Source organism: Peromyscus eremicus, chromosome 1 (genome assembly GCF_949786415.1).
Source record: "Peromyscus eremicus chromosome 1, PerEre_H2_v1, whole genome shotgun sequence".
NCBI lineage: Eukaryota > Metazoa > Chordata > Mammalia > Rodentia > Cricetidae > Peromyscus > Peromyscus eremicus.
In genome coordinates this window covers 4459951-4475361 of record NC_081416.1, presented here as the reverse complement: position 1 = coordinate 4475361, position 15411 = coordinate 4459951, and the positions used below count along the sequence as shown (strand labels likewise).

At 47.0% G+C, this 15411-nt stretch overlaps 1 protein-coding gene across 1 annotated transcript in view; it reads right to left on the bottom strand.

The window, feature by feature from the left end:
* The window catches only part of Ablim1 (actin binding LIM protein 1), a 202932-nt gene that overhangs the window by 61068 nt on the left and 126453 nt on the right, over window positions 1-15411 (bottom strand). The gene's annotated exons all lie outside the window — the stretch shown is intronic.

The window sequence follows — 15411 nt, the reverse complement described above, 5'->3', positions numbered from 1 at the left end:
TATCTATCTATCTATCTATCTATCTATCTATTGTTTTTTTACGGGACAGAGTCTCATTACATAACTTCGGCTGACTTTGTAGACCAGGCTGGTCTTGAACCCACAGAGATCTGCCTGCCTCTGCTCCCAAGTGCTGGGATTAAAGGCATGTGGCACTATTTGAAATGAATTTAAAAGGAGTCTTTTTAAAGGGGTCTCTTCAGGGAGCTGCACTGATGAAAGAAAGCTTTGGAATCCAAGGGAATGTTGCTGAGCACCTCTAGCAGGAGGCTAGGCTGGCTCCTGGGCTTGTGGTGAATATTCGTAGGGCTCCCTGGGAGGGCCCGTGAGAACCCATAGGCTCTCTTCTTCCTCAGACACTACCCTACATTCCAGGCCAAAGGTTCCACATCCTTTGCTTTTTTAATACCCGAAGACAATTCTTTAAACTGCGGCACACCTGCAGAAGGTGGACTTTTTAAAACTGAAAATACTTAAACTTGCCATACAGCGTGCAGCTAATGGGTGGCCCCGATTCATCTAATGACTGGGTGTAGGCCTCTGTTTGTCAACTTTTCTTTGCCAAGCTGCTATCTCAAAAATACATTCCAATTCTGTGACATCTGTGTTGCAAACATTCTCCCAGGGATCACAAACGTCTCTGTCCACCCTGTTCTTTTTCTTCGGTATGTTTCTACTCTATTCAGCCTTAAAGGCTTCAGAGCAACCCAGTTCTCCATAGCACAGCCTGGGCTCTGGAGGTATGTGGTATCTTCCAAGTTATTTCCATTAAAACTGTTCCACTGAGCTATCCAGCGTGGAGGACAGATGGTTCAGCTCTTGGCTGGCTACAGAATACTATCAGACTAAAAATATTTTGTCTTCATCCCCAGGGTTGGAGGAGCCTTCAGGGCGGGAACCAAGACTGGAGAGTCACAAAAACACAGCTTGCTTTTAAAAACATCCTCCGCTGACGTCCTCTCCCATTGTGACTGGACCTCACCCCCTTTCACAAACAACCGCCTGCACCACTGTGCAGGTCCCACAGTTTCCCTGGGAGCAGGAGGGGGCTCCCAGCAGCCACTGGAGAGCAGTTTCAGTGGTTAGTAGGAAGAAATAATAGTGGAAAAAATGGATCTGAAGAAGGAAGGGGGTAGGTGACAGGCTTCAGGACCTTGGGGCTGCTTGGTGATGTCCCACATAGCAGCACATATAAAGCTAAGAAAGGTTCCCCTTTGGATGATGGTGGAAGCATTTCTGTATCCCACAGGGACAGAGACCCACAATTCACCTTCCAGTCCTCTGAATGCTGGGTGGGTGCTGTCTAGCCCCAGGTCCTCTGGACTCCATGGAAGGGCAGGCCATGGGTCGAAGCCAGGATAAGCGGGGAGTGCTGTGTGTGTGAGTGGCTCTCCCACCCTCCACCTGCCACAACAGACTCGACCCAAAATCAGAAGACAGGGGACGTTCCAGAGGCGGGACGGTGGGATGCTGAGACCCAGAAGAGAGCCCACGCCACCCCACGGAGCGGTGCTTTGGAGAGGTGTGTGTGGTGACATGGTACTGCACCTATAGGCAAAGATCACCGGACTTCTGAGGTAGACTCACCTCACCACCTCCCGGTGAAGTCAGAGGCCAGCAAAGGAGCTGCCCCACAGGAAACACAGCTGAGGCCTTGGAGATGACACCCCCTCCCCTCCACGCGCGAGCGTGCCCCCGCCTTGTGCCACTCAGCAGCCTGGACAGACATTTGAATTCTGACTTCTGCGGCACCCCACGAGGCTAAAATGCTCGTTCCACTTGTGTGGGAAGAACATGTCACTAATATAGCCTGTCGCAGGAGATGACCACAATGGTGAAGGAAGAGACCACTGAGTCAGAGGACTAGGGTGACATGCTTGGCTTGGCACTTAACTTGCTCCATTTCTTAGGCTTGTTTGTAGCATTTGACAGTTGAACTAGAAACCCAAGAAAACCTTCTAGCTCACAATTCTGTGTCTGTGAGAAACAATAAAATTAATAATTGACATCTATGCTTACAGTCACTGTAAATGAAGTAGGCACACACTATGGCCAGGGTGGTTTATACCATCCCTGGGCCAGCGGCTGCATCGACTAACTGAAAATCTCAGGTCTCACACATGTACGCCAGTAACAACTGCTGATGTTTAAAACTGCTCCTCAGTCTAAGGAGTATTTTCAAGTGTGCCTCCTTAATGTGGTTTGAATAGAAATGTCCCTCAGAGGTCATGAAAATCGGTCCCCAGCTGGGAAGGTTTGGGAAGGTTATGGAACCTTTAAGGAGGGAGAGCCTTGCTGGAGGAAGTGTATCACTAGGGGAGAGCTTTGGGGCTGAGCAGCCTGGTCCCACTTCCTGTTCTCTCTCTCTTTCCTGTGTGTAGATGAAATATGACCAGTCAGCTTCCTGCTCCCGCCACTGTGCCTTCTCTGTCCTCCGCAATGCCTTGCCCGCCATGATGGACTCTATCCTCTACATCTGTAAGCCAGAACAAGTCCTTTCTGACTTAAGTTGCTTCTTGTTGGGGGTATTTTAATCACAACAGAAAAGAAGTTATTACCCGTCTCTTTAGAGGCTCATGGCAACTCCACTTGATAAGAACAACAGGTACCCATCCCTGCCCCCACTTTCTAGATGGGCAAGGTGAGGCTGTGAGATTGCCGTCTTGGTGAAGTCCATAATGAGAATCAGTTCTTACAGAGAATACCCAGAGGAACTCAGGAGAGTAAGAGGGGGAATAGCTGTAAACCTTACAACCCAGAGACACTAAAGGTAACAAACTTTAGAAAGTGTGACATGGCACAGGGTGGAAGGGCCATGTGATACAGTCACCAAGGTACTGGATGCTATTCTTTGGTCCTCATGTCCCCGAGCAGCAAGTCTCTGTGGAGGTGATGGGGCCTGGGTTCTTTTTTGAACTGATCAGCTCCCAGATTCCAGCATTTCTTCCTTATACTTCTCCATCAAGTCCTTGGGTCACCAGACATGCCTAGTCAAGACCCTACCTATGACCACAAGCAACAGCCCCAGGTTTCTCACCATCTTCCAAAGGCATGCCTGCCTTCGAAACAATGGGTCAATTTTTATTAAATTCCACATGGTCCCAATACTGCATTGATAGAGTATGGTGTGCTCTGTTTGTCTACTGAAGGAAGTTACATTCCTGACCACAGCATCCAGCAACATCTGCAATCTGGCCTCGGGTGTCGGTCAGGCTCCACAGGCTACTCAGCATGAACATACCCTTCATATCTGGACATGTGGGCGTTGCCTCACCTAAAATACACCATTGCCAGTGTTTTCCCACGCCTTGCATTCGTTGAGAGCAGCTACTCACGAGTTTCTCTGAGAATCGGAGAACAAACTGGGTAACTGGTTCCAAACTACAGCTGCCTGGCCACCTCTGGAGAGTTTGAGGAAATCCAGGAGGGCACTGGGCAGCAAGCACCCTTTTAAAGATCTTCCCAAGGGCTGGAGGGGCAGCTCAGCCAGTAAGGTACTTGCCGCACAAGCATAAGGGCCGAGTTCGAATCCCAGAACCCATGGTGGTGGTGGTGAGCTGGATATGGTAGCATGTGTTTCTAGTCCTAGACATATGAGGTTGGTGGCGTCCCCATGCATGTCCCCACATGCATATCTGTACACACACACACACACACACACACACACACACACACACACACACCCCAAGCTTCCAAGTGATACTAAGGTTCATCTCAGTTTGGAAACTTCCTTTCCAATTTTTTAAAAAATAGAGTCACATTATGTAGCCCTGGCTGTCCTGAAACTCCCTCTGTAGACCAGGCTGGTCTCAAACTGCTGGGATGAAAAGCATGCACTAGCATGCCTCATCTCAAGAATTCCCTTTGATATGCACTTACTTCCTGGCCTTAACACATCTTTCAAATGCATCTGGTCAAAGCACACACCATTTATATAATGTAACAAATTATATCTGCCAGTGCTGGCATTAAAGGAGTGTGCAGTGTTTAAGGCCAGCCCGGTCTACAGAGTGAGTTCCAGGATAACAGAGCTACACAGATAAACCCTGTCTCAAAAAACCAATAAATAAATAAGAGCTAGCTAATTAACAGTTTCTCCATTGGACTTGAACTTCTTGGCAAGAACATTGTCTTATTCATATTTGTGTTTCCAGAGTCTATAGATGCTGTGCATATTTTTTTGTAAAAACAATATATTTTATATAATAAAATTCCAATGCTACAAGCTTAATTAAGACACTACCCAGGCTGGGCGGTGGTGGCGCACGCCTTTAATCCCAGCACTCGGGAGGCAGAGCCAGGCGGATCTCTGTGAGTTCGAGGCCAGCCTGGGCTACCAAGTGAGTTCCAGGAAAGGTGCAAAGCTACACAGAGAAACCCTGTCTCGAAAAACCAAAAAAAAAAAAAAAAAGACACTACCCTTTCTCAGGCACTATTTCACTGGACACCTTTGCCCCCATCCACATAATGACTTGAATTTACACTTTTATTCTATGCACATAGTGTATTGAGCTTACATATTCCTTTGATTATTTCTACTAAATGAAGGCAGAAATTAAACTGTGCCTTTTATAACCGAGTAGCTATAATGATGCAAACAGCCAGCATAAGACAAGTGTCAGATGCTGTCTTCACTAGAGAATGAACTGTGCGTCTTACTAGCACACCAGTGACCTATACTTTCATTATTGAGAACAATTCTAATCCAACCGCAGAGCAATGGCGGAATGAAAGATTTGAGAACACCCTGACTACTACATCAGCGTAGGAGCTAACTTCATTCTACACCACACTTTCCTGCTTAAAATTCTTTACAGACCACTCTCAACTCATTCTAGAATAGTCTTGTTTCCTGGAATTTTGCTCCTTGTGTGTGTCTTGGCAAAAAGCAATTCTAATTCTTCCCATATGTAATGCACAGGTCACCCCTTGAGAACACTCCCTACTCCCAGCTGAGAGATCTGTGTGCGTCAGAAATAAGCGTCCCTTTCTGTGGGACCCACAGGCCTCTCTGCCCTGCTCCAAGACTTGACTGTAGTGCCATTCCTCTCAGGATCAAACCATCTCAAGTGGACAGATGCTCTCCCAGCATCCTCCTGGAGCATGAAGGTCTGGGCACGCCCCACCACAGAGAAGTCAATTTCCTTCTGTCTAATTAGAACACAGAAGCTGTGGCTGCTTCCTTGCTGCAGGCCAGCCATGCTGAGTGCAAGATGACTCCAGCGAGCCTTGCTGGAGGGAAGCTATGCATTCTAAAAATGATGAGTCTATTAAAGGCAGAGGCCTGATGAAAGGATCCACTGATGTTATCTGAAGATCAAGAGAGCCAAAACCAGTGACCTAAGGAAAGAAACTATGTTATCATCTAAAGCAATGGGTGTACTAGGAATAAGCTAGCCACATGCTGTATCTGTTGTGTATGTCCTCTGGGGACCATAGGCTGGTCAGCCTGCCTGTCCACCGCCTGCTCGCCTGTCTGCCTGCCTGCTTGTGCCTACCTGCCTGCTAGTGCCTGCCTATCTACCTGTCTACCTGCCTGCTTGTGCCTACCTGATGTCTGCTTGTGCCTACCTATGCCTATCTGCCTGCCTGCCTGCCTTCTTGCCTGCTGCCTGCCTGCCTACTTATGCCTACCTGCTGCCTGCCTGTGCCTACCTATGCCTATCTGCCTGCCTATGCCTGCTGCCTGCCTGCCTACCTACCTGCCTGCTTGTGCCTACCTGCTGCCTGCCTGTCTGCCTATGCCTGCTGCCTACCTATGCCTATCTGTCTGCCTATGCCTGCTGCCTGCCTGTGCCTGCTGCCCACCTGCACAGAATCAGGGCTCTAGGCAGGAATCTTACTCACCTTTGCTTCCCCGATATGTAGAACAGTAAGTGTGCAGGAAGCTCTGGTGGAGTGAAACCCTGTCCTGAGTCTGGAGGATGTGATGAGAGGCCAGGGAAGCGGCTCAGCAAGCACTTTGGCCTCTGACATCCACATGTAGCACGTGTCCCTTACCTTGGCGAGAGGTGGAACAGTGCTTAACCATGACTCTGGAGTTGGGGAGAACTCTGTAGAGATGGATCCTACGAGATTTTAGAGAGCAGAATTCTGCTTTTCTGATGTATGTGCCAGAACTTGTACATTTCCTCACTTGCCTCATAGGGAAGATACCCACAGCACTCCACCTACCCACCCCCTTCTTCAGCAAACCGGACCATACCAAACCCAAAAACCCAACATTTGAGGACCCTATCAGACACTTCTATAACTGAACTTACTTTACTTTTCTATATACTTTTTTCCTTTTTTAGACCTCTGACTTATAAACATGATATATTTCATTAGAAAAAACTTAAAAAGGCACAGAAAGGGAAGAGTGAATATTGCTCTTCTATTGAAAAAATCTCTATATATGCATAAGGCAGCGGTCTTCAGAGACAAATGTAATGTCCCCAACACATACTCTCATGGCTCCCAATAGGAAGAAATTAGATTTATTTCAGAGTAGGCCAATATTCTACCACCTTTTAAGTCAAGCAAAAATAATTATCCTAAAAAGAAAAAAAAATCCTTTGGTAGGCCACATCCGGCTTAGTGTTTCACAGCCCATTTATTTCAAGCTGGTTCATACCAATAATGGCAATTTCAAGTCGACACACTTCAGTTCACCCCTTCCTACAGTAAATGACCAACAGTTAAAGGCCAGCTTGGTTGGCATGCTGGCTTGCTCTGGAGTAATATGTATTCAAAGCCCCTCTCTAATTTTGGTGGCTGGTAAGAGCAAAGGGTATACCCCAGGCTAGCCAGTGGCTGGCAAGAGCAAAGCGCAGCCCAGGCTAGCCAGGGGTGGAAGAACTGTTAAATGAGGTCTTAGTTCCTCCCTAGTCCAGAGTGTCAACATTAGTAACATCTTTCCATTAACAAGTTTTCTGTTTTTTATTATGTGTATATGTGTGTGGGGGTATGTGCACATAAGAGCAGGTGCCCACAGAGGCCAGAAAAGGGTTCCAGATGCCTTGAAGTTGCAGTTATAAGCGGTCATAGGCCATCTGATGTGGGTGCTGGAAACTGCTCATGCCTCTGCAAGAACAGCACATCTCTTCTCATAGCCACTGAGCCTCTCCAGCCCCCTGGATGAACTTTTAAAAAACCAGAGTGTCTTTTGGGTGACCACAAGAAAACATGCACAAAAGCACAAAGTACCTGAAAGCAGGTTTCCCACTGGCCACTTTGCAGCATTTAAGACTAAGTCTACACTAAGGCTCTCCTGCCGAGAAGTTTAAAAGGTTCAATTTGGAAAGAAAATAAGAGACGAAAAGGTCCGTCCCTCACCCTGCCACTGAGGTCTGTCTGTCATCCTTGCCACTGAGGTCTGTCCATCATCCCTGCCACTGAGGTCTGTCCATCATCCCTGCCACTGAAGTCTGTCTGTCATCCCTGCCACTGAGGTTTGTCAGACATGGCATCAGAGGGACTGCAGATTATCACTTGCCTCTGTATGGATGTAAATGTGCCAACCTATCAGAGAAATCAAACTACTGAAAACTTCCCTAGAACTCGAAAGTGGCTTAGTCTGGTTCATGCAGCATGAGGTGGAAGAGAAGATTCCTCCCACAAGGCCATGTAAAAGGTGAGTTAGGATTAAGGGCTTTAGACAAGGTGAGAATGTTCTACCCTCATGCACAGTAGACAAGGTAAACTAAGCTCCCAAGTCCCCCCGAGGCATGTCGTGTGGTACGACACACCTACTTCTTGCAGGAGTCCATCTTCTCCCGCCGGAGAAACAGAAGCTGCCACTCTCCTCTGCAGTCTATTCCTGACTATGGCGGACAGTTCAGTGCTGGGCAAATCACATTTCAAGGAATCTTCCCCATGACTTTCTGACATGAGCTAGGGGTGGGGTTTGGCTCCAGTGAAATAGAGAGGCTCTGGGCTCACAGCTCTGATTGACAGCTGTGAGCATGAACGACGCCATCAGAGCAGAGAGTTGATGGTAGCTGTCCTCTCAGCAGCCTGGTATAAGTTCCCTGTTTCTGCTGATGTGCCGACTGCACTAGGTCCTGACCCCAGGCCCTCCCAACGTGACCTGCTTTGGAGTCAGAGCTAATGGAGGTTAGCTGTGACGAGCTCAAACTGGGAAGCCAGGATGCCCAGCGTCCTCACAAGAGTCAGAGGAGAGAATCCTGCATAAAAGGAAGGCTGAGGTTAGAGTTATGACGCCACATGCCAAGGAACATGTGAGGCCACCAGCAGCTGCCAGAGGCTGGGAAGGAAAACTTGGAAACTCAGAAAAGCTGGTGCTGGTTAATAAAAAAGCGTTTCCTTGGTCAGCTTCCTTTCAGGTCGGCTTCCTTTCTGGTCAGCTATGGGACATGCAAACATTCTCTCATTAGCAGCTCATTCTGCAGAACCTGGGAGGCAATTCCTAGAAGCTTTGCAGTTCCCGCCTGTGCTTCTCCGTGATTGATCTCAGCCTGGCAAATGACTAAAAGCAGATGTCAGGCCTAGTGCTTGGTTTTGCCTCAAAGAGCAAGGCTGTCTGTTTGGATAAGAGGCAGCCCTGGCCCCTTTCCTCTCCCAGGGGGCCAGAAACCTGAGAAGGAAAGAGCCCTGGGGTTTTAGGTAGAGGGTGTTCACTGGGTAGAACCCTGTCCCCTAAGTAATGCTCACCCTTCTTAGCAGGTGAGGCACAGCACTGATCTGGAGCCAAGACCCTCCTTGCCAGGGAAGAGTCTAAATGTAATAACTCCTTCTGGGACAAAACAAGAGGAATAACCCCAGCGCCCAGAGAGGAGGCTGGGCCTGGGGAAAGACAGAGGCAAAGGTTATACTGTCGGTCTCCAAGCCATGGCATGCAACACCCAAGGCTGGGAGACGGCAGTGGAGTAGGCTTCCCTGAGAGTTTCCAGAACTATGAAAGACCACACTGCTGCCATTTTTAGCCACTACATTCACAGTAATTGTCATGACAAGCCTAGGAAACTTATACAAGGCATGAGTAACCACACTAGTTGCCAAGGGCAGACACAGTGTGTGTGGCAGGTCTCTGCTTAGTCACTGTGGCCTGTGTTCTGTGGTAGCACAAAAAAAAAAAAAAAAATACTTGGAATTTTCAAGATTTCATAGAAATTGCTTCATAATCAATCATAATGTTAAACTTAACACTGGCCTAAAGCCTTCATGTCTGTGTAAAATCATTTCTTAACTCACTGCATGATGGTGTGCTGGGCTGGTGTGTGTGCCGGGCTGGTGTGCCAGGCCGGTGTGTGTTCTGGGCTGGTGTGCCAGGCTGGTGTGCTAGGCTGGCAGAAAGTCAGGTTGCAACAATCCTACAGATACATGATGATGCTGGGCGAATCACCAGACACAGGGGACTTAGTTCCACGTATACTTACTCTTCTGTATTTGTTGATGGAAAATTAAAACTGATGCCACTACATGACAATTGAAAGGAATGTCAAGAATCTTTAGTTATGGCTACATGAATAAAAGCATAGAACAGCATCCACAACCTGGCCTCATTCACATAAAAATGTATTATCTGAGTGTCGTGGCTCATGCTTATCATCCATTATGTAGGGGATTCAAGAGGAGGGTGTCTGTGAGTTCAAGGCCAGCGTGGACTCTGGAGTAAGACAAGACCCTGCCTCAAGAAACAAAAACAAGGGGCTAATGAGATGAGTGAGAGTTAAAAGTGCACAGAGGACCTGTGTTCAGCTCCCAGTACTCATGCTGGGCAGCTCACAACCGTCTGTAACTCCAGTTCCAGGGAGGTCTGATGCCTCTGTCCCTGAGGGCACCTGTATCCTCACGCACATACCCACACAGACACACATAATTAAAAATGTTTAAAACCATAAAAAGAACAGAATGAAACAAAACACCCTTCTACACGTGTGTCTGTGCAGAGTAACCAGGAGAAAATTGAGATAGACAGTAACACACTCTATAGGAAGAAATGTACGGGACTGAGCTTTGTGTCTGTAAACACACTGCAACATGCCACTCTCCACAGGCGGCCCTGAGGAACAGGGCTGTGGAATGACCAGAGGATGCTCACTTTACCTTATGCCGCCCGGCAGACTGCTGTGCAAGCTCTGGCCGACTCTGTGTTTCTGTCAGGAAAGCGCTACCAGATGTGGCCATGCCCATTTATTACAGGGTTTTAGGCCGCTGTGGTCTTAATGCAGCGGGTATGACAAAGTGAAAGGTCCAATGGCCCATCTCAGAAAGACCACGCCGTTAGTCTCATGATTCTGTTCTATGCACTTATTTACTTACTTCACATCACATTGTTGCCTTGTTCATTTTTTTGAGACATCGTCTCCCTGTGCAAGCCAAACTGACCTCAGACTCACACTCCTTCTGCATTACCCTCCAGTGCTGGGATTATAGTCCAAACTGATGTGAGTTCAGATTCAGTAAGACTCTAATTAGCCAATGGCTCTACCTGGGATGACTTTAAATACCTATCCTACAAGGCTTGTTTTTTTTTTTTTAGGTTTAAAATTTTTTTGAGATTATAATTTAATTACAATATTTCTCCCTAACCTTTTCTTCTTCCAAACCCTCCCAAATAATTGCCCCATCAATCCATGGCCTCTTTTTAAATCAATTGTTGTTACATGAATAGTATATTTGTATGTGTATATATATTCCTAATATAACCTGTCCATACAATGTTACTTGTATGTATGTTTTCAGGGCTGATCATTTGGCACTGGGCGACCAATTGGTGTGTTCTTTCTTCCCTGGGGAAGATCACCTCTCCAGCTCCCGGCTCTCCAGCTCCCGGCTCTTCTCAGCTGCCTACAGTTCCTTGTTAAGGTTGAGGCTGTGTGGGTTTTTCCCTGCCCACTATGGAACACCCATTGGTCATCTTTGTTTGGCTCATGTTTGGGCAGTCACGTTGGTAAGACTTTATGGGTGTAGCTTCTGATGTTAGCAGGAGACACAGCCTCACAGCAAGCCTCCTGATCCTCCACAAGACTTTTTGTTTATTTTTGTTTTTCAAGACAGGGTTTCTCTATGTAGCCCTGACTGTTCTGAAACTTGCTCTGTACACCAGGTTGGCCTCAAACTCACAGAGTTCCACCTGCCTCTACCTCCTGTAGAGTGCTGAGATTAAAGGCATGTGTCACCACTGCCCAGCTCCACAAGACTTCTTAAAAACAACATTTAGAAGCTGATTGGCTGGCAGGTAGGGATGCTTGGGCCATCACTAGGAATCTCCCAGGAAGCATGTGAGGACTCAGATAGCTTTAAGATGGTACATAAAGAGAAATAATGGTCTGGGAAAGAGAAGGGTTCTCACATGAAGATATTATGAAATTAAGGTTTGAACAAAAACACGAATATTCATTAGATGTTCTTCAGTGAGCTCCTCTTAACACCCAGAGTTGTGTGTCTGCATCACGGCTTGGACAGCCTGAGAGACTTTGGTGAGCATTGTGTTTATCTGTACAGTAGGTCATTAAAGCAGGCAGCTTGGGGCGGGAGGAGGGAGAGAGTCCTGAAGTGTTCTGAAGTCAGCTTCGGCTCTCGGAGCCGTGTGCTGTTTTCCTGGTGGGATCTTCAGTGAATCACTTGTATTTCCTGGGTCTCAGGTTAGACTACATTAAATCTGCAGAACTTCCCTGCCCTGGTATTTCTACAGGTCCTGACGAGGGATCACCTTGGACATGGAGATGCAGGTAAGGAAGCCATCATTCAGGCTGGTATAAGGCTAGGTCTGGGAATAGAGAAGCCACGGCCTTCTAACCTCTGATAGCCCAAGTTGGCATAAATGAACTGACCATGCAAGGCCTCAAATATCAAACGACTCTGGCTGGGGTAGCATCATGGTCAGTTCAAGCACAGCTCACAAAGTGCATTTATTAGTGAGTACATGTAGCTTAAAAAAAAAAATCTTACTTTTAAATTTTTGTTTTTGTGGCACTGGTACCTTGTACATGCTAGGAAGGTGCTCTACCAGGGAGCTACCCTCTTAAACCTGATTCTAACATTTTTACAACAACTTCTCAAACAGCATTTGTGTAGCCTGCATGTTCTCATGAATCCACGTCTTACTCAGACATTGTGTAAAGGCTAATTGGTTCATGTTCTTTGGGAAGGACAGAGAAGCTGGATCAGATGAGGCATCAGGTTCACCTACAGATTCCTCAGTACAAGTCACAGTGAGCACTCTGCTTTCTCCCTGGTCCTGCCGAGGCTGATGGGCCTTCTGAGTTCTTAGACATCTGTGAACTGCCCATGGCCCCACCACCCTGATGATCACATCTCCCACGAGGATACAAGGGAACCAGCCAGGTTAGTCCCAAACCTGGTGACACTTGGTTAGGTACCAATGAAAGCCCCTTGATGCCAAGGACCAGCCTGACAAGGCAGCCACCTGCCTCTGTTCATGTGCTGGAAAATCCTGCTGATAGACAAGAGTCCTGCACCATGAGCCACCAAGGCCCCCATCACAAGTCAGAGAACCCACTGGGCGGGACCACAACACAAATTCCTGCCTCAACTCAACTTGAAGTTGGAGCCCTAAGCCAGCTCAGAACATGAAGCCCACAGGTCAGCAACAGCTTGTGCCCCTGTGTCCGACTGACAACGGAACACACCTGGCCACACAGATCACAAAGACTGGTCCAGGAGATGCGGGACATGACACCCCTGGGTGAGGTTAGACATGCAGAAGAATGCCAGGGTGGTAATATTTTCAGGCTCCTTGTCTTTTCTACGCAAACTTCCTACCTATGGCCACCAGGATGTCTTCTTGGTACCAACTTTACGTTAGAGGAAGAGTTGGTGCAGAGTTAGGAGTAAGCAAAAGGATTTAGCACGCTCACGAGACTTAGCAGCTGGAGAACTTCTACTGAAAAATTAGTCACACAAGAAAACGAAGAGGGGCTAGAGAAAGTCAATAGAATGTCCATCATGCCAGCGTGGGCTGACATTGATGCCCAGCCCCCGTGAAGACACAAGCGTGGTGATGGTGTGCACTTACAATCTCAGCCCTGGGGCGGGGGTGGGGGTGAGACAGGCGCTTGCTGGCTGGCAAGTCTAGCCTACTTAGTGGGCCCCAGGTCCCAGTGGGAGGCTGTGCCTCAAAAAACAAGTGGATATCTCCTGAGGAAATGACACTGAGGTTGAACTCTTAAAACACACACAGACACACATATTTACACACACACACACATATACACATCACACACATATAATACACACATTCACATACAACACACACATAATACACATCCACACACATACATATTCACATAAACCTATAATACATTCATAAACACCTATAATGCATGCATTCACACACACATATACATACACACAGTTACATACACATATCATAATATAATACACACATTAACACACACACAGGGGACTTAAGGCATCAGTGAAGTACTGTTAATGTTAGAGGATGACTTATAACAAGCTAATTACCCATAGAAATGTCATTGGATTATGCACTCTCTAGAAAGCTCATATTTACATTTATAATACTGTAAACAAATAGTGTAAATAATGTTTATTAGCTCAAATAAGAAATAAGTAATAGGGCCAGGCATAGTGGTGCACGCCTTTAATCCCAGCACTCAGGAGGCAGAGGCAGGCAGATCTCCGTGAGTTCTAGGTCAGCTTGGTCTACAGAGTAAGTTCCAGGACAGCCAGTGCTACACAGAGAAACCCTGTTTTGAAAAACAAATAAAATAAATACATAAATAATAAAGTTTTAGGTGTCATTTACATGGCAAATGCATGGCCAACCTGTAAGTTAAGCATGGGCCCCAGATGATGGTCACAGAGAGCCTATAGAACATGGTCTTTGAAGACAGAAATGTCATTCAGACCCTGGCCATGCTAAAATTACCTGTAAGCCTTCCTACAAGCAGCTCTGGTCCTCAGCTTACTGTTGTGTTTTTACACTTCTATTTGTTTTATTTCGTGTGCCACAGTGCACGTGTGGAAGTCAGGGGACAGCTCTAGAGAGTTTGTTCTCTTCTAACTCGTGTCCAGGCATGACCTCAGGCTTGGTAGCAGGTGCCTTAACCGCTGAACCGTCATGCCAGCCCTAGCTTACTTATTTGTGGCAACAGAGTTGCTATAAAGGATTTTAATGAGGCATATCTATAAAGTGCTATGACAATAAGAGTGAATTAATGATTACAGCATCATCACCCTTAATTAGATATCCCTGCCCTCAGGAGCTTGAAGGAGAGGAGGATTGGTGTGTGAACTAGTACCTGCAATAGGATCAAGTGATTGTCATAATGTACAAGGTGAGGTTGCCACAAGAAGAAAAGGATCCAAAGATGTATGTCCTGGGATGTCAGCAAGGTCAGAGGTGAGTGCTTGACAGAACTGAAGTGTGGGAAGGAGTTTACAAGGGAGCCAATATTCTCTCCTCCCTTTCCACTCTTCCCTCCTCCTCACCCATCCACCCATCCACCCATCCACCCACCCATCCATCCATCCATCTATCCATCTATCCATCCATCCAAACACCCATTTATTCATCCATCCACCCATCCACCCATCCACCTATCCATCCATCCATCCATCCATCCATCCATCCATCCATCCATCCATCCATCCAAATACCCACTTATCCATCCATCCATCCATCCATCCATCCATCCATCCATCCATCCACCCACCAATCCATCCATCTATCCATCCATATAGCCAAACACCCATTTATCCATCCATCCATCCATCCATCCATCCATCCATCCATCCATCCATCCAGACACCTATTTATCCACTCAAATCCCTGTTCACCCACTTGCCCACCTCTATGCTTTGGCTCCCAGAGTGATGGGGGCACCATTACCTGATTACATTTTTCAACAGGTAACTGACAGTAAACATGACACAAGCACATAAGAATTTCAGATAATGGGAAGAAATGGTTCCAGGGAGAGATAAAACAAGGCCAGGGACATAAGATGGTCTGGGGTGGGGGTTGGGCTAGGTGCCCAGGGACTATGCTCTAGGGACTAACAGGCAATTGAATGAGAAGGTTGTTGACATCTGGTGAGAGATGCTCCATGCAGAATGAAGAGCGTGCAAAAGACCTAAGTGGGAAAAGCACAAGCTTGAGGGACAGAGAGAAGTCCAGCAGGGAAGGGATGGGAACGAGGAGGGATACACAATTGCCTGTGAAAACCAAGATAAGGGATTTTGATAGGGTTACACAATTCTGCCGTTTAGAGGCCAAACAAACGCAGTCGAGCAGACTTTCCCCTTACGTTTTAAAATTCTTTGCAAAACACAAAGGAAACCTGGATATCTCCACCCTGCCTCCTTTGCGATTTAAACTTTGTTATGTAAGAGCTGGTGTCTTTCATCCAATGCCAGACTTGATACATTTGGCACCCTTAACTAGCTGCCCAGACAAAGCAAACGCTGTCTTCAGTT